Source organism: Bos javanicus, chromosome 12 (assembly GCF_032452875.1).
Source record: "Bos javanicus breed banteng chromosome 12, ARS-OSU_banteng_1.0, whole genome shotgun sequence".
NCBI lineage: Eukaryota > Metazoa > Chordata > Mammalia > Artiodactyla > Bovidae > Bos > Bos javanicus.
In genome coordinates this window covers 2,412,990-2,438,467 of record NC_083879.1, presented here as the reverse complement: position 1 = coordinate 2,438,467, position 25,478 = coordinate 2,412,990, and the positions used below count along the sequence as shown (strand labels likewise).

The 25,478-nt window shown below is 39.2% G+C and overlaps 1 protein-coding gene across 6 annotated transcripts in view; it reads right to left on the bottom strand.

Moving 5' to 3' along the window:
• Positions 1-25,478, bottom strand: part of DIAPH3 (diaphanous related formin 3) — a 562,435-nt gene that overhangs the window by 452,281 nt on the left and 84,676 nt on the right. The window lies entirely within an intron of this gene.

Genomic DNA, 25,478 nt, shown 5'->3' with positions numbered 1-25,478 from the left:
TGCAGAAAATAGAAAAATTTCATCAATATAAAGCCAAAATAGTCAAAACACCTAAGCTCACAGAGTAAAGAGAGGGTGTGTACTCTTGCATGAGTGTGTATATGTCTCTATGCTTGTCTATTTATGTCAGTAACTATTAAATTAACTGTCTCATTTCACTAGCATTGCCAATTCCCCAATTCTTGATACTTATTCAGGTGATGAGACTTGAGAAGATAAATAAAATGATAAAAAATGTGAAGACTATTTAAAGAAATAGTTTGCATTGATAATAACAACATTTTTAAAAAACAACAGAGTCAGCACTGTACAAAAAGGGGTAAGCACAGTTGGTGCCAAGAAGGTCATTATAACCAAAATTACTATCATGGATATTGCTATTAAAATGCACTGGGACAATTTCCTTGCATTTTTCAAATGATTTTTAGCATCTCTAATGTTACTTATCAAAAGAAATACTAAGCTGTCACTGCAGTATGAATTACTTGTTTCCAGAACATTTACAACCCCAATAGATCTCCATTGCCAATAAAATCTGCTATTCAGAGATGATATTATGCAAACTCGCAGTAGAAACAATGAGTGATGAAAAGCACTACAGAAAGGAGCATTCACTAACAAAACTAAGTTTAGCACAGAGCTCTCATAAAGAGTTAAGGTTATTTTTCTTCACAAGCATTTGAAGAACACGATTATGTGCCAAGAATTCTTCCTATAACTTTAGAAGTTGCCTTAGCATACAGTAAAAATAGCATATGTTAAAAGGTTAGAATTACTACCAAGTACATTTTACAAAGAAACATGATAAAATACAGAAAATCTGCTGCTCTTCTCCCACTGTTTGTAAAATATCTTTACAAAGAAAAAAAAAAAAATCTGATCCCACATTAATTTTAGTCTCTAAGATATTAGCTTGAATAAATTATAGAAGACATTCAACATGCTATGTTTCTTGTATTATCTACCTATACTTAACTAGCATCAATTACCCTTCCATTCAGAAGAAAGCTTTCCTTTGCTGGCCCACTTGAATATTTAGACTATTTTTACTTAAGAAGTGTTGCTCCAACCATTGAATGCATAATAACTTTTCCACCTACTTAACCATGATTAGAATTGAGGTGTTCTTTAGCTTTTAAGCCTCAAAAGGGGACTGCGATAGCAGTTAACAGTCAGTTGCTTCTACCAAAGGCTAGAGGATAGTTACTGAATAAACCACAGTGAGCCACAACCCACAAACACACTGCACCACACACACAAAGAACCAAGTAGAGAAGATGAGAGAATGGGACAGCAAGTGACAATTCTCTGAATATACCTTTTTGTATAATTCAGATTTTTAGTACTATGTTGATGTTTCATATACTCAGAAAGAAAAAATAATTAAGAACAACGGAAAGACAATCTTAAAATTAACTCAAATCAAATAAACCTAATTGCATTTTAAGTGATCAATAACGTCAGAAAAATAAGCTAGAGTATAAAATTTGAAGGTGTGGTTTTGACAGAGAGAGGGGTGCATTTGAATGGATAAATACATAAAGATAGGAAAAGAAACACATGCAAAGATGGTAAAAAATATATTTAAGATGGGTGTCTGTATACACGTGATTTTCACATATGGATGTACATATATTTTATATGTATTCATTATACATATACATATGTAATATCCAAATATGAACACATGTATATAAATGTGTCATATACCTTCATGCACAGCATATATATATGTCTGTGAACATACACATACATAGGACATATTCGTGTCCTAAATTTGTCTACAGGGCGTAGAAGTTTAAGACATCCTATTAGAAGACCTAGCACTCATGATTTTTAAATTGCATTCTCCACAAAAAGGACAGGCTAGGACAGCACAAGATGACCCTGGAAGATTTCATGCTGGATGGAGAGTGACGAAGTGCTCAAAGAAGGAAGGGGGTGTGCTGAAGGATAGACGAACCAGTTTTGAAGAGGCTTCTACGGGTCAAATATACAGGAAGTAGGGGGCGGGGAGTGGCTGCTGAAAGGGCACGCAGTCTCCCCTGGTGTTAATGAAAATGTTCTAGAACTAGATGGTGGCAATGGGTGCACAACACTGCAAAGATAATAAATGCCAATAAGTTGTATACTTTATGATGGCTAAAATGATGAATTGTATGCCACCACAATAAACTTTTTAAAAAATATTTATAAAACAGAAAAAAAAAATCTGTAGTGTGAGATGTCAGGAGAGGAATTATCTGAGGAGGAGGGTGGGCAGGGACCAGGACACTGGGGCTGCCAGTGCTGCCAAGTCCCCAGTGAAGCCGTGGTCATGTGGGCGCACTTATTCTGACGTAGTTTGCCCAACACACACTAAAGATAGGCAGACTCAATGCCTGTAAAGTGCTAGAATGCCATTTCCAAATATACTGGTTTTGATGCTTTATGCTATTTCTAAGGTTAGATAGGTACATGCAAATTGAATTCCTTTTAAATGTTTAATTTACATTTTAAAACATGGCATTTAAAGTATTTTATATAAAATTTTGTATATTTTCTTGCTAAAAAGTTACACTATGTCAAATAAGGACACTTCTTTTTATTCGGCACCCTCAAGTTTTATTTTTTGGAATTGGGGAGGTGGAGTCCAAAGTCAGGGTGGAGAGAGCTGATTAAATAAACATGGATGTTCTAATTTGCCAGTCTCTATTTGATGGTTCAGTGAAGGATAAAGATCTGGCACATCTGAAGAAAAAAATGTGCTGATGCTCTTAGTCATTGGTTCATTTTCTTCTTTATTGTGTTGATTATGTTTATGTAGAAAGAAAAACACAACAAAACTTCATTGGGAATTTACCAAAAAATGTTGGGGGAGTGCTGTCAAAACCACCAGCTGTTCCAGCCTTTAAAATGAAGCAATTTGTTTTTCTATCCCTCCAGCTAATTACACAATTATTTGCCTCCACAATTCTGAGTAGTACTTTCAAGTGTCACTGTTAACATTTATAGTGAAAGCCCGTCTTCCTTTGTTCCTTCTTTTCCTTGATTTACAGAAGAAAATCACCCTGCCTCTTCACATACACAAGGTACCCTACAGATCTAATCTGTTCATGTTAGTAAAAAGCTCAAAAACATATAACAGCATAAAAGCTAATCTGTTTCTCAGATTATTCTTCTTATAAACGACAGGGCTTCCCTGATAGCTCAGTTGGTAAAGAATCCACCTGCAATGCAGGAGACCCCCGGTTTGATTCCTGGGTCGGGAAGATGCCCTGGAGAAGGGATAGGCTACCCACTCCAGTATTCTTGGGCTTCCCTTGTGGCTCAGCTGGTAAAGAATCCGCCTGCAATGTGAGAGACCTGGGTTCGATCCCTTAGAGAAGGGAAAGGCTACCCACTCCAGTATTCTGGCCTGGAGAATTCCACGTTGCAAAGAGTCAGACATGACTGAGTGACTTTCACTTTCACAGCTAAATATGGGACAAAATAATTAGCAGAGAGGAAGAAACAAGATCTTTGCATCAGAATTACATCCTACTCTGATCTCTGGTTTCCTCGGTGTAAAATATTTACAGTGTTAATGGAGTGGATGAAGCTGTAAAAACTGAAATATGCTTGAAACATACCTTATCTGATTTGTTATAACAAGCATATATTCCCTTCTTTTAAATTAGATTGTAAGGGACTTCCCTGGCAGTGCAGTTGCTAAGATTCCACCTTCCAAAGGAGGGGACACAAGTTCGATCCCTGGTTGGAGAGCTAAGATTCCAACATGCTGCAGAGCAACTGAGCCCAGACACCATACTAGTGAGCCCGAGTACTCAGGAGCCCGTGCACCACCACTGGAGCTCTGGCGTGCCACCACTGGAGAAGCCCACGTGCTGCACAAAAGGCGCACAGCACCCGTGTCCCTGCGTCAGCAGGTGGGTTCTTGTCCACTGTACCTCCAGAAGTCCTGATGTTTGCTCCTACAGTTTCAAGGTTCCCCTTTCTGGAAGAAGCTGATCTGTAGTCAGAAGACATCAGTGTTCAGAGGCCAAAGGACAAGGGGAGAGATGGTCCTGGTATGAGCTCTTCATCCTAGCCACACCCTTCTCTTCCAGGGAAGAATCAATCAACTGCCTTTATTGCTCTAGTTAGTTTAAGTTGGGCTTCTATAACTGACAACTAAAAGAGATTTGGTTAGTATGCAATGCTGTTTCCCACATGAATTGCTAAGTTTGATACACTACGGCTTTGACGCTAGTACTAGAAAATCGGTACTGTACAAATCATTTCCTATTCTCACTACCCATGTCAATGTTTCTAAGTCTCCACATGTTTATACAGAGAAAATATCACTACATGGTTTAAGAAAAATGAATCTAATTATTTCTTAATGCACAATAGCTAAAGCTTTTGAAATTTAAGTATAATTGACAGTATTATTTAAATTACCCCTAAGAACGATGGTAATAATACACTTAGAGTTTCCATTTGACAAATGTGTCTTTTGCTCAGCATACAATTTCACAGAATTTTTATCCTTTGAATTTTCTATCTTTTTATACCATAAGTGATGTAAGCTTCATTTCCAGATACTGGGCTAGAAAGTTATGGATATAATAGCTAATCCTTAATTTTGGAAAGTACTTACAATTTTACATTTTAAAACCCAGATTCCTGAAGGCTTTGTTTCTGTATATATAATTCTACCATTCTTTTTCTTAACAATTAGAGAAGATGAGTTCGTCTACATAATAACCATTTGATAACAACCACAGAAGGCAAAATTTCTGGCCATATTTTCTGCCCCAAAACCTGGTGCTGAGCTCCTCTCATGCTGGCAGGAAAGGAATGAGGATTCAGACCCACAGGCTCAGCACCCAGGGGAGCAAAAGCAGCTCTGACTCAGGAGGGACAGGAGCTCTCAATCAGGCAAAAACAGCCCCCAGAATGCCTCTCTAAGAAGTTTTACTAAAGCTCATTCTGGATTTACCCAACACGACAGGCTGCCACAGTGCCTTCCCGGAGCTTTGGAAGACTGTATGGAGGTGGCAGCGGCGCGGACTCAGGGAAGCATCGCACGCTGTTTATAGCACTCACATGATGGGATCCCAAAGAAGGTTCCTGACACTCACTCCCAACAGCAACCATGAGTCAATCCAGGAGCAAAACACTTCTCTTTAGTCCCACACTTCATTCCCAACACACACACCACATCATCTAACCACTCCCAGAGGGCCAGTCACGTGATATTAACCTCATCTGTTACACTGCTTCTGTACATCTCTTGACTTCCAGACTCCAAGGAAGCACATGCTTAACATGAAGTTCTCAGATCCACATGTTGCTTCTTCCTTTGGCTGATTTCCTAGAATATATTCTAGCTCCTTATCTGACCTTCTGCTATTCACTTGCTCCTCAACCTGGCCTTAATCCCCGAGTCACTTAAACTGGTGCTATTTGTCCAATCTAGACTGTCCTGGTCTATTCGTAGTTAAACAGAAGATGACATTATAGTTCCAATTTATCACCTTCTTTTTCTGTGCCTCCTACTTGTCCCCATCAGGACAGGCCATGTGAATCTCTACTGCATACCCTTCCAGGCTTCGGTAGACACGGCTAGAGTTGACCACAAGGGCATTAACCACAGGCTCTCCAGAGACGTGACGGGGGAGTGGGGAGGGAGCTACATAAGACTATATTTTCACAAACGCTTCATATCACACTAAAAAGAATTTTCATTAGTATTTGTTCATATCTTCCAACCTCAAATGGGCTTTCCAGAGAATTTTCAGATGTTTTTACTCATATTCCATTCCTTCAACACCGGTTTAACACCCATCAGCTCAGTTCTATCCCTACCTTTGCCTGACTATTAGAACAAAGACTCAGAACAGTGAACAGTTATCTTTCATCTTCCATCAAGGAAACCAGTTTCTTCCATCTTTACAAGACTCCCTACACAGAGAAACATGTGTGCTCCTTTATTTTTATGACTTTTAACATTAAACAGTCAGTCTAATCCTAGCCCCTACTTCCCTTTCTCTGTATAGTGATTCCATTTCTACAAACCTTTCAACCAGACACACCCTCACTCAAACCTCCCTCAATTATTCTGCTTCCCCTCAGGTTACTAATTCATTTCTTTCTTTTCTATCACCACTAAAAACTGACAAGTACACTGTGTATTCACTGTCCCTCCTTCTTCAATATACTCACTGCTTAAGCCTTCACAGACATGCCCTCACCAGCTCTCTCCCAGAGTTTCTCTTACAAATGACCAACAGAAAACTCCTAATCCATGTCTCTTCTCAGTGCCCCTCTGCCAATCTTCCTGAGGCGAAACATTTTTTTTTCCACCTGAGCCCTCCTCTCCCTAGAATATACCATTTAATTCTTCTCGAACTCTCTGTATCATATCTACAGTTGAAGAGAAAGCTGCAGTACCGCCTCAGAATTTTTTATTGGTGTTCTCTCCCTCTATTCCTTTAACAGAGGTTTTCCAAAATGGCTCCATCATTTCCCTGTTCTTGCTAAGTTAACTTCATTAAGAAGTTTTCAATCATGTCCTTATACCAGTGAACATGAAAACTAATCTCTGGCATGCCACGACCGATTTCTGACATACTGTGACCAACTTCATGAATTTCAGGGAAAAAAATATACTCATTGATACTCTCCAAAGACAAGTATTTGATCAGACTGAATTTTTATATATACAAACACTAAAGTTTTGTTTGAAATGGAGCATTGTGAAAGTCAATCAGTCGTGTCCGAATCTTTGCAACCCCATGGACTATACAGTCCCTGGAATTCTCCAGGACAGAATACTGGAGTGGGTAGCTAGCTGTTCCCTTCTCCAGGGGATCTTCCCAACCCAGGGATCAAATCCAGGTCTCCGCATTGCAGGCAGATTCTTTACCATCTGAGCTTGGATAATATCAAAATACATTTAAATGACAAATGTACTTTTTACAAACAGTATCCTATACTACTTATAAGGTTACAGTTACTAAGGGTCTCTAATAAGTATCAGAATAAGAAGAGTTAGAACATAATGAAGACACTGCTAAAACAAAAAAGGAAAAACAAAAATCAGAAATAAGGCTGAAACTGTAAAAATAATGTTCCTTTCATTAGTACTATGAGATGCTTTACCTAACATATGTGCCAGACACCATACGTGCAGTCATAATACACAGTATTTCATACTACCTCTTGAGCTGATAGTCTCAGCCTCATTTTCCATACTGAATAAAAGTAACCAAAAATGTTTAAAAACAGTTATCTCTGGTGAAGAAATTGTGGATGGCTACTTTTTTTTCTTTTTGGTTTATATGTTGTCAGCAATGTGTTATCTGCAATGATATACATTCAGATCAGATCAGATCAGTTGCTCAGTTGTGTCTGACTCTTTGCAACCCCATGAATCGCAGCACGCCAGGCCACCCTGTCCATCACCAACTCCTGGAGTTCACTCAGACTCACGTCCATCGAGTCGGTGATGTCATCCAGCCATCTCATCCTCTGTCGTCCCCTTCTCCTCCTGCCCCCAATCCCTCTCAGCATCAGAGTCTTTTCCAATGAGTCAACTCTTCGCATGAGGTGGCCAAAGTACTGGAGTTTCAGCTTCAGCATCATTCCTTCCAAAGAAATCCCAGGGCTGATCTCCTTCAGAATGGATTGGTTGGATCTCCTTGCAGTCCAAGGGACTCTCAAGAGTCTTCTCCAACACCACAGTTCAAAAGCATCAATTCTTCGGCGCTCAGCCTTCTTCACAGTCCAACTCTCACATCCATACATGACCACAGGAAAAACCATAGCCTTGACTAGACGGACCTTTGTTGGCAAAGTAATGTCTCTGCTTTTGAATATGCTGTCTAGGTTGGTCATAACTTTCCTTCCAAGGAGTAAGCGTCTTTTAATTTCATGGCTGCAGTCACCATCTGTAGTGATTTTGGAGCCCAGAAAAATAAAGTCTGACACTGTTTCCACTGTTTCCCCATCTATTTCCCATGAAGATGCCATGATCTTCGTTTTCTGAATGTTGAGCTTTAAGCCAACTTTTTCACTCTCCACTTTCACTTTCATCAAGAGGCTTTTGAGTTCCTCTTCACTTTCTGCCATAAGGGTGGTATCATCTGCATATCTGAGGTTATTGATAAAATGATATACATTACTTTTTGAAAATATATTAAGATAAAAACATCAAGTTTTTGAAAGCAGGGAATAATACATGAGAAGCATTTCCTGGTAAAGGGAGGAAACAAAGAATTTTCAAAAATGAAAAGTAATTTAGATGTTATCAGATCTAGCGCCCTAATTATTTCATACTGATTACAGTAATACTAAATAAATTCTAAGGCAAACAGAAAAAAAATCACAAGAAATACTTCAAATATAAATAATTCTTTTCATACATTTTTAATGTGCTAATACAACTCTTATGAGTCAAGTCTCCAAGGTTTCCTATATTTTTCATTTATTATGGTTTTTACATCATCCAGCATTGTCACGCATAGGTAAATGCTTAATAAACACTATTTGGCAATGATCACAAACTAAACATTTAAATTAGCCATAGATTTATCCAGATGTTTCCAAAACTTAAGTTCTAGTAAATAAAAGTGATTATTAAATGAGTGCCAATTTACTACAAAAATGTAAAATGAATTTGTGTGCTATTCCAAGTTGTATTTAAAAGCTTTGCAAACAGCATACTATTAACTCTGCTGATTTGTTTTTATTTTCCTAATTGAAATGTGGTCCGTGTTATCAGGCCATCTGCACTATGGCAAAATCACTTGGTAAACAAGACAAAAATGGTATTTTATATTAGCAACAACATCAGATTTTGATTCTGCTAAGAAAATATTATTCTAAAAAGACAGTTTCTGGTACCAATACTGAAAACTTGGATAAAGGAAGCTGCAGTAGGAGCGGCCCACTGACCTGCTTAGGGCACCAGCCAGGTGACTGGGGAGAGTCCAGGGTCTCCCCATGAGCCCCCCCCAAAAAAGAACATGAGGCATTCTCAACACAGCTGCAGGCAACAATCCAGCACCTTACTATCCACTTAGGGCCCACGGATCCCATTGTACTGATTTCATCTGCTGACACATGTTGTCTCTACCAAACTGTGAGCTCCCTGACATACTTGAGACCTTGTCTTACATTAGCTTCCCAAAGTTTCTTGCATGTGGTAGAAGCAAGACCGGCTTACTGCAGCCTGAAATAAAGAAGCAGGCACCTAGCCGCACGCAAAAGTCTGATGTAATCTGGTCAGTGACCATTCTGCTCTTCACTCCACATCATCCTCTTTGCTCTTTGTCAAAAAAAAAAAAAAACACTCTTTACATCTTGAGAAATACACAAAAACATCAAAAAGTAGATCATACATAATCCCAGGACTCCTTTTATTTAAGGATGAGACAAAAATTGAAATTCTTGCCTCAATTTCTCCAATTCTAGCCCCAAATGACAGACATCTGCAAGTGCTTTTAAGTAGTTTGGTTAGAGTATATCAATAGTTTTCCTTAAAATCGATAAATACACACAGGCACCAACTCATTCACATATACATGTATGTCTTCACAAAACAACTTTCTTTAAACAAAATTTGGTTTGTGCTATACACATGCTTCTCTATCATTTTCTGTATCAGCTAACTTTCCAAATCATAAATTCATTCATTTTAATAGCTGTATTACTGATCACAGCATGAATGTGCTGTAAATTACTTAACCATTTCTCCACTGATGGATACTTTAGTTATTTTAAATTCCTTTGCTATTTTACCAGTACTACAATGAACAATCTCTTACATCTTTTATCTTCAAGGTATTGTGATAAAAATAGATTTAAAGTAGTGGGATTGTTAGATAAGCAAGCTATGCAAGTTTTTTTTTTTGAAAAATACTGCCAATTGGACTCCAAAAAGGCTGCACTACTTCATATTCCTACACTCTCACCAAACACGCACTGTCGGCACTCTTTGAGCTTTCTATTGTGACAGATGAAAAATGCTCTCTATATCTATTTTAATTTACATATTGAGATTGAACATCTTTTCAAGTGGCTGTTTGCCATTTGTATTTTTCTTAGGTAAATTGCTTACTCATATTAAGTAAAGAATTTCCTATTGGGTTATTCATCTTTTTCCTAATGATTTGTAGGTGTTCTTTACACATTAGTAACATGCAGCAACTATTTCTTCCATTTTTTTATTTCTTCTAATTTGGTTTACTCCCTCCCTCTCCCTCTCACTGCCCATACAGAAACCTTAAGTTGTTACATTAACAAATGTACAGACTTCCCTGGTGGCCCAATGGTTAAGAATCCACCTTGAAATGCAGTAGGCTTGAGTTTGATCCCTGGTAGGGGAACTAATAGAGAAGGAAATGGCAACCCACTCCAGTGTTCTTGCCTGGAGGATCCCAGGGACAGGGGAGCCTGGTGGGCTGCCATCCATGGGGTCACACAGAGTCGGACACGACTGAAGCGACTTAGCAGCAGCAGCAGCAGGGGAACTAAGATCCCACATGCCACAAAACAAGTAAGCCTGCGCGTGGTATCTCCTGAGCCCACACACCACAACTAGAGAGTTTGTGCATCAGAACCAAAGATCCCGCGTGATACAACGAAGATCTCAAGAGCTGCAACTGAGACCCAAAGCAGCCAAATAAAAGTTTTTTTTTTAATGTACCTACCTTTTCCTTTACATTTTCTGGATTTAAACTTCCTTAAGAACACTCTCACTCCAAGATTATTTTTAGTCATATCACCCCTGAGTAATACTCTATACATCATATAACATACCCAGCCTAGCAAGGCTGCGTTTTCCTTACTGAACAGATAGGCCTAATATTAAAACCTCAAGCTTCACTAACTTAAAGTTCCTCCCATTCCTCAGCGTGGCCTCACTGAGATTAGGAAATCTATAATGTTGAACATGGCTGAGAAGCTTCACTGTTTTCCCACCTTGTCCTTCAATTCCATCATCCCTACTCATCCGATTTCCTCCAACACCTTTGGGGCTAAAGAGAATAGGGAGGAAAGAAAGCTAAGGCATGGAAACTACTATAATCAGGTGTCACTGCCACACCGTCCTCTGTCCTGGCTGGCAGGCAGATGCTGCAAATGTGGGTGACTCAGAGCCTCCCTCGCTGAGATCTGGCAGTCCAGCCCATACAGGCCTTCTCTGTGGGGTCACTGCATGTGCAGGTGGGCCCCTTGGACAAAATTCCTTCCAAGACAACTCAAAGTCAACTCCCTTCTAAGAGGCCATATCTAGTCACTGTTCTGATAAAAGCCCAAGTTGTTCCAACACCAGGTCTAATCCTGTCTCCTTGCTTTGACACCAAAGCAGCTCACATAGCCGCTTGCCTCAGAAATATCATTCACAGACAAGAGTCAGTTTCCAGTTCCTATGTCCTTAAACTGAAAAGAATACAGTCAGCTCCTGAGTGGGTCTCTCGAGTGTCTACTCATCTGGTTCCCATTCCCTCAAAAGGTGCTAGAGATAATGCCATAGCTGACACCTGTACCTCCAGAGAAAGCCTCTCTTTCAATTTTCTATTTTTTAATATTTGTAAGCTATTGTTAGCTTAAAATATTGAGCTAATGTTAGGTCATTCACAACCCACTTCAGTCTCTTTTCAAGGCCACACTGTTCCGGTATCTTCTTAGGCAGAAGCCCAAAGGCTAAGGATAGCAAGTGGGCTAAGGATTCAGTTCAGTTCAGTCGCTCAGTCCTGTGCGACTCTTTGTGACCCCATGAACGGCAGCACACCAGGCCTCCCTACCCATCACCAACTCCTGGAGTTTACTCAAACTCATCTCTATTGAGTCGGTGATGCCATCCAACCATCTCATCCTCTTTCGTCCCCTTCTCCTCCAGCCTTCAATCTTTCCCAGCATAAGGATCTTTTCCAATGAGTTAGATCTTTGCATCAGGTGGCCAAAGTATTGGAGTTTCAGCTTCAGCATTACAGTCCAGAAGGACTCAATGGACATGAGTTTGGGTGGACTCCAGGAGTTGGTGATGGGCAGGGAGGCCTGGCTTGCTGCCGTTCATGGGGTGGCAAAGAGTCGGACACGACTGAGCGACTGAACTGAACTGAATCTTTAGCCCATTTGCTATCCTTAGCCGTTGGACTTCTGCCAAATTGCTGACACAGAAGGAAATGTCACATTTAATATTTCTACTATTGAAACCTTAGTTTTATTGTTATAATAATTCCTCTTTAGATTCTTTTATTCTTTTTTAGACTGTATCTTGGGTTGATAGATTTTCTTTCCTTCTTTATGATGTCATATTTTCTAAACTTTCTGTAACAATGGAAGTATTTTTGAAATAAGAAAAAAAATGTTAAAATTGATAGTTTTAGTACCTTTATTCAGTGCATTCCCCATTAGTCACATTAAAGCTTTATACAAAACTAAATAATTACTTACAGCCATTTATTTATTTTTAATTTTCATATTAAGATGATATTTGAATTCTGATCATATCTCATAAAAAAACATACCTCTACAGAACTTTTAATGTGAAAAGTATTGAAAAATCATATTCCTTTCTCAGTAAGGAATAACAGACAAAAGCAATAGAATAGTTAAGAAATTATTCCACATTGGTTGAAGACCACCTCATTAAGTAATACTCTTATCTTTTTAAGATGTATCTTTGATTTTAATAATTTAAAATTTGAGTATCTGAATAAATGAATGACACTAGAATGTTACTTGATTACAAAGTAAGTTGATCTCAGAATTTCTAATCATTTTGATCATTTAAACAGCCTTCGTGTCTTAAGGAAATTTATTTTAAATGACAGGGGGAAATGTATAAAGATCACAAGCTATAAAAATAAAAATACTTAGTGAAAGAGTAAATGAGGACAACAGCTCCTGTCACATCCTCCTCTAGAAGGACTTAACAAGTGAACCTCAAGGGAGGTGCATTTTGCCAACTGTTACAATGCCCTCATCCCTTAAATTACAATTGACTTCAGATGATGAATTAGTAAAAATCAAAATATAACAGATAATAAGGCTCCTATTAAAATGACCCAAGAATTTACACATGTGCACCAAGACCAAGTGTAACCTCAAGATAAAATGAATTTATTTTAATTACAGTATAAAGTATGGCCTCAGGAATTCAGGGGTACTCTAACAGTAGGGAGTATATGCTACATGAGGAGGCAGTCTGTGGGGCTACTTGCACACATATCCAGAGACCCAAAGTTCTTCAGAGTTCCACGGAGACTCCCCCGGAAAAGGGGCACCAACGATCTCATTTCTGCTGCATTAGGAATTCCCTGTCCACATGGAGCTTCTCAATTAACTCAAGGAATTAACTCATTAACTTCTCATTAACTCAATTAAGGTAATTCATACATGAAGTATGATGACAGTGAAGACAGGGAAAGCACATGATGCTATAGCACACACCCCAATATCTTCACAGTGACTCATCCAACAAACCAAGTAAGCAACTTCCTGTCATGTGACATTTTATATACACCAGCCGACAAAGAGAGAAGGCAATACAAGAATTTTCTCCTCAATAATAGTATTTCTGATTGTGTAATGTTAAAATAATATTTGGATTTTAATACATTAGATTAGATTGTATACCTGCCCACAAAATACATACATACATCTTAGAATGTTGAACATCCAAGTTTGTCAGGCTTCAAAATCTGTCACATGTAGACAGTCATAAGTTCACAAAGATAATACTGTCACAAAGGAATCTATGTTGTCCAGATGACACATGACCTTGACGCGTGTCTTTCTTTTTCCTCCAGGTACTATACAAAAAGGCCCGGGTACACGTACCTCCTCAGGACGCTCAAGCACTAACCAATGAGCAAAGAGAAAGCTCATTCATGCTTGTGCTCAGTCGTGCCCCATGCTCTGGGGCCCCACAGACTAAAGCCTGCCAGGCTCCTCTGCCATGGGACTTCCGAGGCAAGAATACTGGAGTGGATGGCCATTTCCTCCTCAAGGAGATCTTCTCAATCCAGGGATCAAATTCACTTCTCCTGCATCGCCTGCACCAGCAGAAAGACTACCACCAAGCCACCTGGGAAGTTTAACACCTAACTAAATTAGCAAGGAGAGTGGCAGTGCTGAGATCAAAACAGCACAAATTACACCTTTAATAAATGTGGCTAAGTGGAGCTATTTCAAATCCTAAAAGAGGATGCTGTGAAAGTGCTGTACTCAATATGCCAGCAAATTTGGAAAACTGAGCAGTGGCCACAGGACTGTAAAACGTCAGTTTTCATTCCAATCCCAAAGAAAGGCAATGCCAAAGAATGCTCAAACTACTGCACAATTGCACTCATCTCACACGTTAGTAAAGTCATGCTGAAAATTCTCCAAGCCAGGCTTCAGCAATATGTGAACCGTGAACTTCCTGATGTTCAAGCTGGTCTTAGGAAAGGCAGAGGAACCAGAGACCAATTGCCAACATCCACTGGATCATCGAAAAAGCAAGAGAGTTCCAGAAAAACATCTACTTCTGCTTTACTGACTATGCCAAACCTTTGACTGTGTGGATCACAATCAACTGTGGAAAATTCTGAAAGAGATGGGAACACCAGACCACCTGATCTGCCTCTTGAGAAACCTGTATGCAGGTCAGGAGGCAGCAGTTAGAACTGGACATGGAACAACAGACTGGTTCCAAATACGAAAAGGAGTACATCAAGGTTGCATATTGTCACCCTGCTTATTTAACTTATATGCAGAGTACATCATGAGAACGCTGGGCTGGAAGAAACACAAGCTGGAATCAAGACTGCCGGGAGAAATATCAATAACCTCAGAGATGCAGCTGACAACACCCTTTTGGCAGAAAGTGAAGAGGAACTAAAAAGCCTCTTGATGAAAGTGAAAGTGCAGAGTGAAAAAGTTGGCTTAAAGCTCAACATTCAGAAAACGAAGATCATGGCATCCGGTCCCATCACTTCATGGGAAATAGATGGTGAAACAGTGGAAACAGTGTCAGACTTTATTTTTGGGGGCTCCAAAATCACTGCAGACGGTGACTGCAGCCATGAAATTAAAAGACGCTTACTCCTTGGAAGAAAAGTTATGACCAACCTAAATAGCATATTGAAAACCAGAGACATTACCTTGTCAACAAAGGTCCGTCTAGTCCAGGCTATGGTTTTTCCAGTGGTCATGTATGGATGTGAGAGTTGGACTGTGAAGAAAGCTGAGTGCTGAAGAACTGATGCTTTTGAACTGTGGTGTTGGAGAAGACTCTTGAGAGTCCCTTGGACTGCAAGGAGATCCAACCAGTCCATTCTGAAGGAGATCAGCCCTGGGTGTTCTTTGGAAGGAATGATGCTAAAGCTGAAACTCCAGTACTTTGGCCACCTCATGCGAAGAGTTGATTCATTGGAAAAAACTCTGATGCTGGGAGGGATTGGGGGCAGGAGGAAAAGGGGATGACAGAGCATGAGATGGCTGGATGGCATCACCAACTCGATGTACGTGAGTCTGAGTGAACTCCGGGAGATGGTGATGGACAGGGAGGCCTGGCATACTGCGATTCATGACGTTGCAAAGAGTCGGACATGACTGAGCGATTGAACTGAACTGAACTGAACTGAAGTGGAGGATGGGAGCTAATTACTGGTACAAAGACAGAGGAACCAGAAAGGGTTGATGTGGACAAGATGGAAGTCAACAGCAACTTCAAGGAACAAAATTCTCCCCCATTAACAAAGGTTACAGCACGCTTGTGTGTGCTCCCAGAACATTCCTGAATGGGTATGACAGATTCTGTCCTAAGAAGATAAAAATAATGGGTAATTAAAGTTAAAAGGGGATTTAAAATTGAGGGTTAGAGTACAATTTTTAGAAGAAAACTAATAAAAAATAGTTAAAAATTTACTTTTAAAAAGGTATCAAGCCCATTAAAACTGTATAGTTCTTAAAAATAACAGATCAGATCAGATCAGTCGCTCAGTCGTGTCCGACTCTTTGCAACCCCATGAATCGCAGCACGCCAGGCCTCCCTGTCCATCACCAACTCCCAGAGTTCACTCAGACTCACATCCATCGAGTCGGTGATGCCATCCAGCCATCTCATCCTCTGTCGTCCCCTTCTCCTCTTGCCCCCAATCCCTCCCAGCATCAGAGTCTTTACCAATGAGTCAACTCTTCACATGAGATGGCCAAAGTACTGGAGTTTCAGCTTCAGCATCATTCCTTCCAAAGAAATCCCAGGGCTGATCTCCTTCAGAATGGATTGGTTGGATCTCCTTGCAGTCCAAGGGACTCTCAAGAGTCTTCTCCAACACCACAGTTCAAAAGCGTCAATTCTTCGGCGCTCAGCCTTCTTCACAGTCCAACTCTCACATCCATACATGACTACTGGAAAAACCATAGCCTTGACTAGATGAACCTTTGTTGGCAAAGTAATGTCTCTGCTTTTGAATATGCTACCTAGGTTGGTCATAACTTTCCTTCCAAGGAGTAAGCGTCTTTTAATTTCATGGCTGCAGTCACCATCTGCAGTGATTTTGGAGCCCAGAAAAATAAAGTCTGACACTGTTTCCACTGCTTCCCCATCTATTTCCCATGAAGTGATGGGACCAGATGCCATGATCTTCGTTTTCTGAATGTTGAGCTTTAAGCCAACTTTTTCACTCTCCACTTTCACTTTCATCAAGAGGCTTTTTAGTTCCTCTTCACTTTCTGCCATAAGGGTGTTGTCAGCTGCATCTCTGAGGTTATTGATATTTCTCCCAGCAATCTTGATTCCAGCTTGTGTTTCTTCCAGTCCAGCGTTTCTCATGATGTATTCTGCATGTAAGTTAAATAAGCAGGGTGACAATATGCAGCCTTGACGTACTCCTTTTCCTATTTGGAACCAGTCTGTTGTTCCATGTCCAGTTCTAACTGTTGCTTCCTGACCTGCATACAAATTTCTCAAATTTGGCCTCGGAATACAGAATGAAGCAGGGCAAAGACTAATAGAGTTTTGCCAAGCAAATGCACTGGTCATAACAAACACCCTCTTCCAACAACACAAGAGAAGACTCTATACATGGACATCACCAGATGGTCAACACCGAAATCAGACTTATTATATTCTTTGCAGCCGAAGATGGACAAGCTCTATACAGTCAGCAAAAACAAGACCAGGAGCTGACTGTGGCTCAGACCATGAACTCCTTATTGCCAAATTCAGACTGAAATTGAAGAAAGTAGGGAAAACCACTAGACCATTCATGTATGACCTAAATCAAATCCATTATGATTATACAGTGGAAGTGAGAAATAGATTTAAGGGCCTAGATCTGATTAGAGTGCCTGATGAACTATGGAATGAGGTTCATGACATTGTACAGGAGACAGGGATCAAGACCATCCCCATGGAAAAGAAATGCAAAAAAGCAAAATGCCTTTCTGGGAAGGCCTTACAAATAGCTGTGAAAAGAAGAGAAGCGAAAAGCAAAGGAGAAAAGGAAAGACATAAACATCTGAATGCAGAGTTCCAAAGAACAGCAAGAAGAGATAAGAAAGCCTTCTTCAGCGATCAATGCAAAGAAATAGAGGAAAACAACAGACTGGGAAAGACTAGGGATCTCTTCAAGAAAATCAGAGATACCAAAGGAACATTTCATGCAAAGATGGGCTCGATAAAGGACAGGAATGGTATGGACCTACATAAGCAGAAGATATTAAGAAGAGATGGCAAGAATACACAGAAGAACTATACAAAAAAGATCTTCACGATCCAGATAATCATGATGGTGTGATCACTGACCTAGAGCCAGACATCCTGGAATGTGAAGTCAAGTGGGCCTTAGAAAGCATCACTATGAACAAAGCTAGTGGAGGTAAAGGAATTCCAGTTGAGCTATTCCAAATCCTGAAAGATGATGCTGTGAAAGTGCTGCACTCAAAAAGCCAGCAAGTTTGGAAAACTCAGCAGTGGCCACGGGACTGTAAAACGTCAGTTTTCATTCCAATCCCAAAGAAAGGCAATGCCAAAGAATGCTCAAACTACCGCACAATTGCACTCATCTCACACGCTAGTAAAGTAATGCTCAAAATTCTCCAAGCCAGGCTTCAGCAATATGTGAACCGTGAATTTCCTGATGTTCAAGCTGGTTTTAGACAAGGCAGAGGAACCAGAGATCAAATTTCCAACATCCGCTGGATTATGGAAAAAGCAAGCGAGTTCCAGAAAAGCATCTATTTCTGCTTTATTGACTATGCCAAAGCCTTTGATGGTGTGGATCACAATCAACTGTGGAAAATTCTGAAAGAGATGGGAATACCAGACCACCTGACCTGCCTCTTGAGAAACTTGTATGCAGGTCAGGAAGCAACAGTTAGAACTGAAAATAACAAGTCATCAGTAATTTGTACGTTGTATAAAAATATATGAGTAGGGGAAAAAGAGATATTTATCTGTTTGTCATGAATCTAACATACCTAAAGTGTGATGAAAAACTACAAAAAAAAGAATTTGTGAATAAGACAAAAATATTGTCTAATTAATTATTAGTACTTTGATTTATATTTTAATATCCTCAATTCATTTATATATTACAGATAAAACATTAATATATTAATTTATATATGAAGTATTAATATAATGGATATGTTTATAATAAACATTTATTGGCTTATTAGCATAAGAGCTTCCCATGTGGCTCAGTGGTATACAGAGATGCAAGAGTCATGGGTTCAGTCCCCGGGTTGGGAAGATTCCCTGGAGAAGGGAATGTCAACCCACTCCAGTATTCTTGCCTAGAGAATCCCATGGACAGAGGAGCCTGGTGGGCTGCTGTCCATAGGGTCGCACAGGGTCAGGCACAAATGGCAACCCACTCCCACTCCAGTACTCTTTCCTAGAGAATCCCAGGGATGGAGGAGCCTGGTGGGCTTCCACCTATGGCGTCGCACACAGTCGGACACAACTGAAGTGACTTAGCAGCAGCAGCAGCAGCAGCAGCAGCAGCCAGTATCCATGCCTAGGAAATCCCATGGACAGAGAGGCAGGCTACAGTCCAGGGGGTCACAAACAGTTAGACACGATTGAGCAACTAACACTTTCTTCTTTCCAGTACTCTTGCCTACAGAGTCCCATGGACAGAGGAGCCTGAAAGGCTACAGTCCACAAGGTCACAAAGAGTCGGACACAACTGAGAGACTGAGCATAGTACACAGCACTGCACACACATATGATCAGTTGTTTTTCTTTTAATTGATAGGGTAAGTGATCAAAAATTTTGAGTCTGCTAACCTAAAATACAGAAACTTAAGCCAGAAGCTTCTATAAACCATCTAGATACAGCATGGAAAGAACCTACATGAATAAAGACAAGACATGGCAAAATAGTACTAAGAGATACAAAAGACACAGTCCTTATGTCACTTGAGAATCCAGATCCAGGCCTCTCTGAAGCCAGCATACCTCAGGGCTTCTTAGATGCAGGAGCCAGTATCTTCCTGTTTTTCTGACCCCATTGGAGAAAGGAAAGAAAAAAATAAAGTTCACCAGTGTGTGACTTCTTTAACATGCTAGAGACAGACATCCAGTATCGGGCTTTCCACCAAACTGTGTAACACAGAGTGATCAAAGCCCAAAGTATGCTGTAGGCCATACTCCTAGGAATCGAAATCTGTAAACACCAAGAGCTGATTTTTTAAAATAAACCCCAGACTGTTTATGAAGTACGATAATTTTGTTCTTGTTAATGTAATAATATATGAAAATGAAAATGGTTGCTTCTGTGACAAATTAATGCTTAGAAAAATCAAGATTAGGATGACCTGCTTTTGAAAAAAATTAATTTTAAATTAGGATGATCAAGATAACTGAAAAGAGCTCACTATAAAAATCATACAAATCTTGTAAAGCTGACCTTAGACTGTTTTTACAAGTATAAATTCTTGGTTGAATTAAAATACACAAGTGGTGATCATGGATGATGCTTCATGCTTTATGTAGAAAAAAGTAGGAGAAACTCCTACTCAAAGCAAAGGGCTTGGCTCTAGATTCAGTACTAGCAGATGAATATATAATTTTATCTTCTATGTAAAAAAAAAAGACTATGTATTTTTAACAATGACCAGTTTTAATAATTTGTATTCAATTTTTTATTCCAGTATAATCAGATTTAAGAATGCTTCATCTACAGCATTCACCCAGTCCCATTTTATACTTTACCGTAAACTTCAGTAAGATGACTTAGCAAGAGACTTAAAATAAAGATAACATGAGACTTTAATCATTGCCCTATGTCTCATCCCATCATTCTCATACAAACACTCCTAAATTTTATTGTTCAGTAAACTAAGTCTTTAAGAGGTATAATGAATGTTCTGGAATCACAAAGCTAGAAATAACAAAGTAATTCTCAACCTCTGAAGACAAAGTACATTCTGTGTGATGAGTAAAATAAGCTTTTATAAAATATTATAGAACAGAGCTTTAATCCACACCATCCAGAAAAAGTATAAGGTATTCTTTGTTCCTATTTCAAATCACTAGTGTTACTATACTATTTCAGTAATTTTCTTAGTATTTAAAAATAGTTTCTAAATATAATTACTCACCATTTTTGTAATTTATTTTACTACAGTATACATAATAAAGTCCTAATGTCCATAACATTTTACAATGTGTTGCAAAAACTGATGAGTTTAATTACTTAATGTGTACAAATCAATCTGAAATAAATTGAAAATGAGCACACTGTACACTCTAATCTTGTTAAGACAGTCATTCAGAATTCACTTTCTAATTTGCAAGTCAGTATGTTATATTTTAAAATAATAAATAGAAAATTTTCTTTTACATCTCAGCAGTTTAAAGCCAAAGCAATTAAAGGAGAGGGAATTCCCTGGCAGTTGAGTGGTTAGGACTTAAGGGTTCAAGTTCAATCCTTGGTTTGGTTCAGCAACTAAGATCCCACAAGCCACTGGGCTCTACCTATAGACTAATTTTCAAATGAATTATAGGCACAAAAGTAGACTAATTAGTAGGCAAATGAAATAACGAGGAAAAATATTCATTCAAAGTCAATTCTAGTTGGTTAGAGATATACAGAACCACATCCTGAAGATGAGTAACACATTTTCATTTAAGTAATACAGGTATACGCGTAAGGGGTCACACATCACTTTTTACGGTGCTGAACCATCTTAAAGCACAAGGTGACAGAAACTCTCAGATACCTATGAACTCCATTTACATGGAGTACATCTCTATAATTTTTTAAATATATTCATATTCAAATCTGAGAAACATGATTCCGAGCTCATCAGGCCTGCTTAATTGCACCAACATCTGCAATCAATTTAAATTCTTTAAGATAGTCTTTCAGCACTTGAAGTGATTTCATGCTGAGATAGATTTAACACACTCACTAATTTATAGACACACACAAGCAGATGAGACCTGTTTTTCCAGGGTGGGGTAGAGTATTGAAGGGCAGTCTGAATTTCCCAATGATCAATGGGATATAAATCACAATGCATTCTGCATAACTTATTTAAATTATATTACATGATAGCACTGCACAAATATAATATAGAAATTAAGACTAAAGTTAGTGCTTTATTTAATTATACTTGTAGGTCATGAACCATTAAAAGGTTTGATGACAGTTTATGAATGAAACAAGCAGCAAAACCTTGTGCTATCAGTTGACATTACATAGGAAAATGTTATGCATTAATATACCATTTTCTCCCCTGAAAGTCAAGACTGGGTGGGGCAAGCAAGAGGAAGAATACTAACAATTCAGAAACAGTTTTTAACCAATGACATAAACTGACCAAAAATAAGGAAAAGAACACGAGACTCAAAAATCAGAAGACTAGAGGATCTGGGTAGGTGACAGCAACAGTATAGTTTTTGGATCCCCACAGAAAAACAAACAAAACAACTAAACAGCAAAACCTAACAATACTGAGCAATAAGGTATCTCCATGATCCTCAAAATCCAATCATTTGGAGAGAAACCACTTAACAGTCACAAAATCTTCACAGCATCATGGTCTGATGTAAAGAAGCAGAGAAAGCAACAAGACATCTGAAGATGTGAAAACATATCAGAAACAGCCCAGAGCTATTCTTAAACAGCGTGAGAACAGCAGCTGGAACCAGGAGGGGTGTGGCCCACCCCAGCTCTGGGTGCAGGTCAGAGGTAGGAAGATCTGCAGATCCTGGAGTCGCCGGTGTCCCCGTGAGGACACTGTCCCAGCACTGCGGTCAGGGCTCCCTCCAGGATCCCCGCTGTGGAGAGAGTGCTGAGAGGGAGACCAACACGGGGCTGAGCAACCCTACTGACAACAAAACACAACCGGAAACGTGGCAAACTGCAACTCACCATTTCAAAATGAACTAAGAGAGATGAATATATACATGTTAAAAATAAATGAGACAAACACAGAAAGCAGAATTATTAGGTGGATGCAAAACTAAGTGTGGTTTTGCATTGTTGAACTTTGTCATTTGATATTAGAATACATTCTTAAATAAATGTAGGTATACATCATTTTAATGCACATTTCTCACTATGTTTTTTTGCTAATGACTTATTATTTGCTATATGGTTTATATTTATTTTCAATTCAGTTCAGTCACTCAGTTGTGTCCAACTCTTTGTAATTCCATGGACTGCATCATGCCAGGCTTCCCTGACCATCACCAACTGCCAGAGATTGCTCAAACTCATGTCCATCAACTTGGTGATGCATCCAACCATCTCATCTCTGTTGTCCCCTTCTCCTCCCACCTTTAATCTTTCCCAGCTCCAGGGTCTTTTCAAATGAGTCAGTTCTTCGCATCAGGTGGCCAAAGAATTGGAGTTTCAGCTTCAGTATCAGTCCTTCCAATGAATATTCAGGACTGATTTCCTTTAGGATGGACTGGTCGGATTTCCTTGCAGTCCAAGGGACTCTCGAGAGTCTTCTCCAACACCACAGTTCAAAAGCATCAATTCTTCGGTGATCAGAAACTCTCACATCCATACATGACTACTGGAAAAACCATAGCTTTGAGTAGATGGAGCTTTGTTGGCCAAGTAATGTCTCTGCTTTTTAATATGCTGTCTAGGTTGGTCATAACTTTCCTTCCAAGGAGTAAGCGTCTTTTAATTTAATGGCTGCAATCACCGTCTGCAGTGATTTTGGAGCCCAGAAAAATAAAGTCAGCCACTGTTTCCACTGTTTCCCCATCTCTTTGCCATAAAATGATGGGACTGGATGCCATGATCTTAGTTTTCTGAATGTTGAGCTTTAAGCCAACTTTTTCACTCTCCTCTTTCACTTTCATCAAAAGGCTCTTTAGTTCTTCTTCATGTATTTATTTTAGACTATGGAAATTATATGACTTCCCTGGTAGCTCAGACGGTAAAGTGTCTGTCTACAATGCGGGAAACCCGGGTTCGATCCCTGGGTCGGGAAAAGCGAATTCAGCAATTTTCTTATTCAATTTCAAAATGGGTCATAAAACAGCAGAGACAATTCACAATAATCAACAACACATCTGGCCTAGATATTACTAATGAATGTACATTGTGGGCGGTGGTTCAAGAAGTTTTGTGAAGGAGATGATAGCCTTGACGATGAGGGGCAGAGTAGTCAGCCACTGGAATTGACAACAACCAACTGAGAGAAATCACTGAAGTTGACCCTCTACAGTCACACAAGAAGTTGCCACAGAACTCAATGCTGACCAATGGTCATTCAGCCTTTGAAGCCAATTGAAAGGTGAAAAAGCTTGATAAGTGGATTTCTCAAGAGCTGAGCAAATATCAAAAAAAAAAAAAACTGTTGTTCTGAAGTGTCATGTTCTCTTATTCTATGCAACAACAAAACATTTCTCAATGAGATTGTGACATGCAACAAAAGGTGGATTTTATACGACAACCGGAGACAACCAGCTCAGTGGCTGGACTGAAAAGAAGCTCCAAAGCACTTCCCAAAGCCAAATTTGAACCAAAAAGGTCACGGTCACTGTTTGGTGGTCCGCTGCCAGTCTGACCCACTACAGCTTTCTGAATTCCAGCGCAACCATCACATCTGAGAATTATGCTCAGCAAATCAAAGAGACGCACTGAAAACTGCAACACCTGCAGCCAACACTGGTCACCAGAGAGGGCCCAGTTCTCTTCCACGACAACGTGCGCCCGCATGTGACACAACCAACCAGCGCTCGGATTACGAGGTTCTGCCTCATCCACTGTACTCACCTGACCTCTCGCCCGTCGGCTACCTCTTCAAGCATCGCAACAACTGTTTGCAGGGAAAACGCTTCCACAAGCAGCAGAAGCAGAAAATGGTTTCCAGGAGGTCACTGAATTCCACAACATGGATTTTTTTTTGCTAGAACTAAACACTTATTCCTTTTTGGCAAAAAATGTGTTGATTGTAATGGTTCCTATTTTGATTAATAGAGATGTGTTTGAGCCTAGTTATAATGATTTAAAATTCAGGGTCCAAAACCACTGTTCCTTTTGTACCAATCTAATAGTAGAGGCTAAAAGAATATAAAATGTAATGGCTATATACTCCATGTAAATATAGTATAACAACAAAAACAGTTGGAGATGTGGACAGTAAATGTAAAAGAAAAAACTTTTAAACACATACACATTTATTTTTTTCCTTTGCTATCTCTCCACTGAAAAGGCCTACAAACCGTAATTAACCCACTAGCAATAAGTATCATTGACAACCAGACTGTTCTTGAAGTATTATTTCCCACCAAAAGAAATGACCGATTCCAGGTCTAGTGTGGGAAAAGAGGGGAGTGCAGGTCATCTTATCCCACCAGATAGAAATGAAACTATGTAGAACAGCAGGGTCACCTCAAAATGACTAGAGGCCAGCTGGACAAGATCCCACTGGTTGAAGATGGGAAAATTTGAGCTTCATTAATAATACCAAAAATAAAGGATCACCTTTTTTATAGGATGATAGGGAACCAATTCAGTATCTTGAAAACTGGCAAAAAGAATCAAGGATTTATCCTAAATTTCCTATATCACACGGTAATCAGTATTTGAGAGAAAATGCCTCTTTATAAATATATTCCAACTAATAAATGAAATCAAAATTACAGAAATCAAAATTACAGAACTATAAAGTATATATAAAGTAACCTCTGATACAGAACATACTCCTATGGTCCTACCAAAGGGATCAAACCTGAGTCTGATCTAGCCTCTGAACTAGCTGCCATTTTGCAGGAAATAAAAAAGAAAGAGAAAGAGAAACATTAATGTCATCACAAGGATGCAATCAGTAAAATCCAGACTGCCTCAGATAAAATAAAGGGAAGGAGAGGAACTTGAATATTTAAAATATTTTAAAATATCTTTAAGATATTCCAAATATCAAAACATAAGCAACAACAAATGGTATCTGGTAATACAATTTTCAGTGATAAAATTAAAGAAAATCAAGGAAATAATTCCCATAAAATTCAAGGTAGTGATTTAAGGATAAAAAAG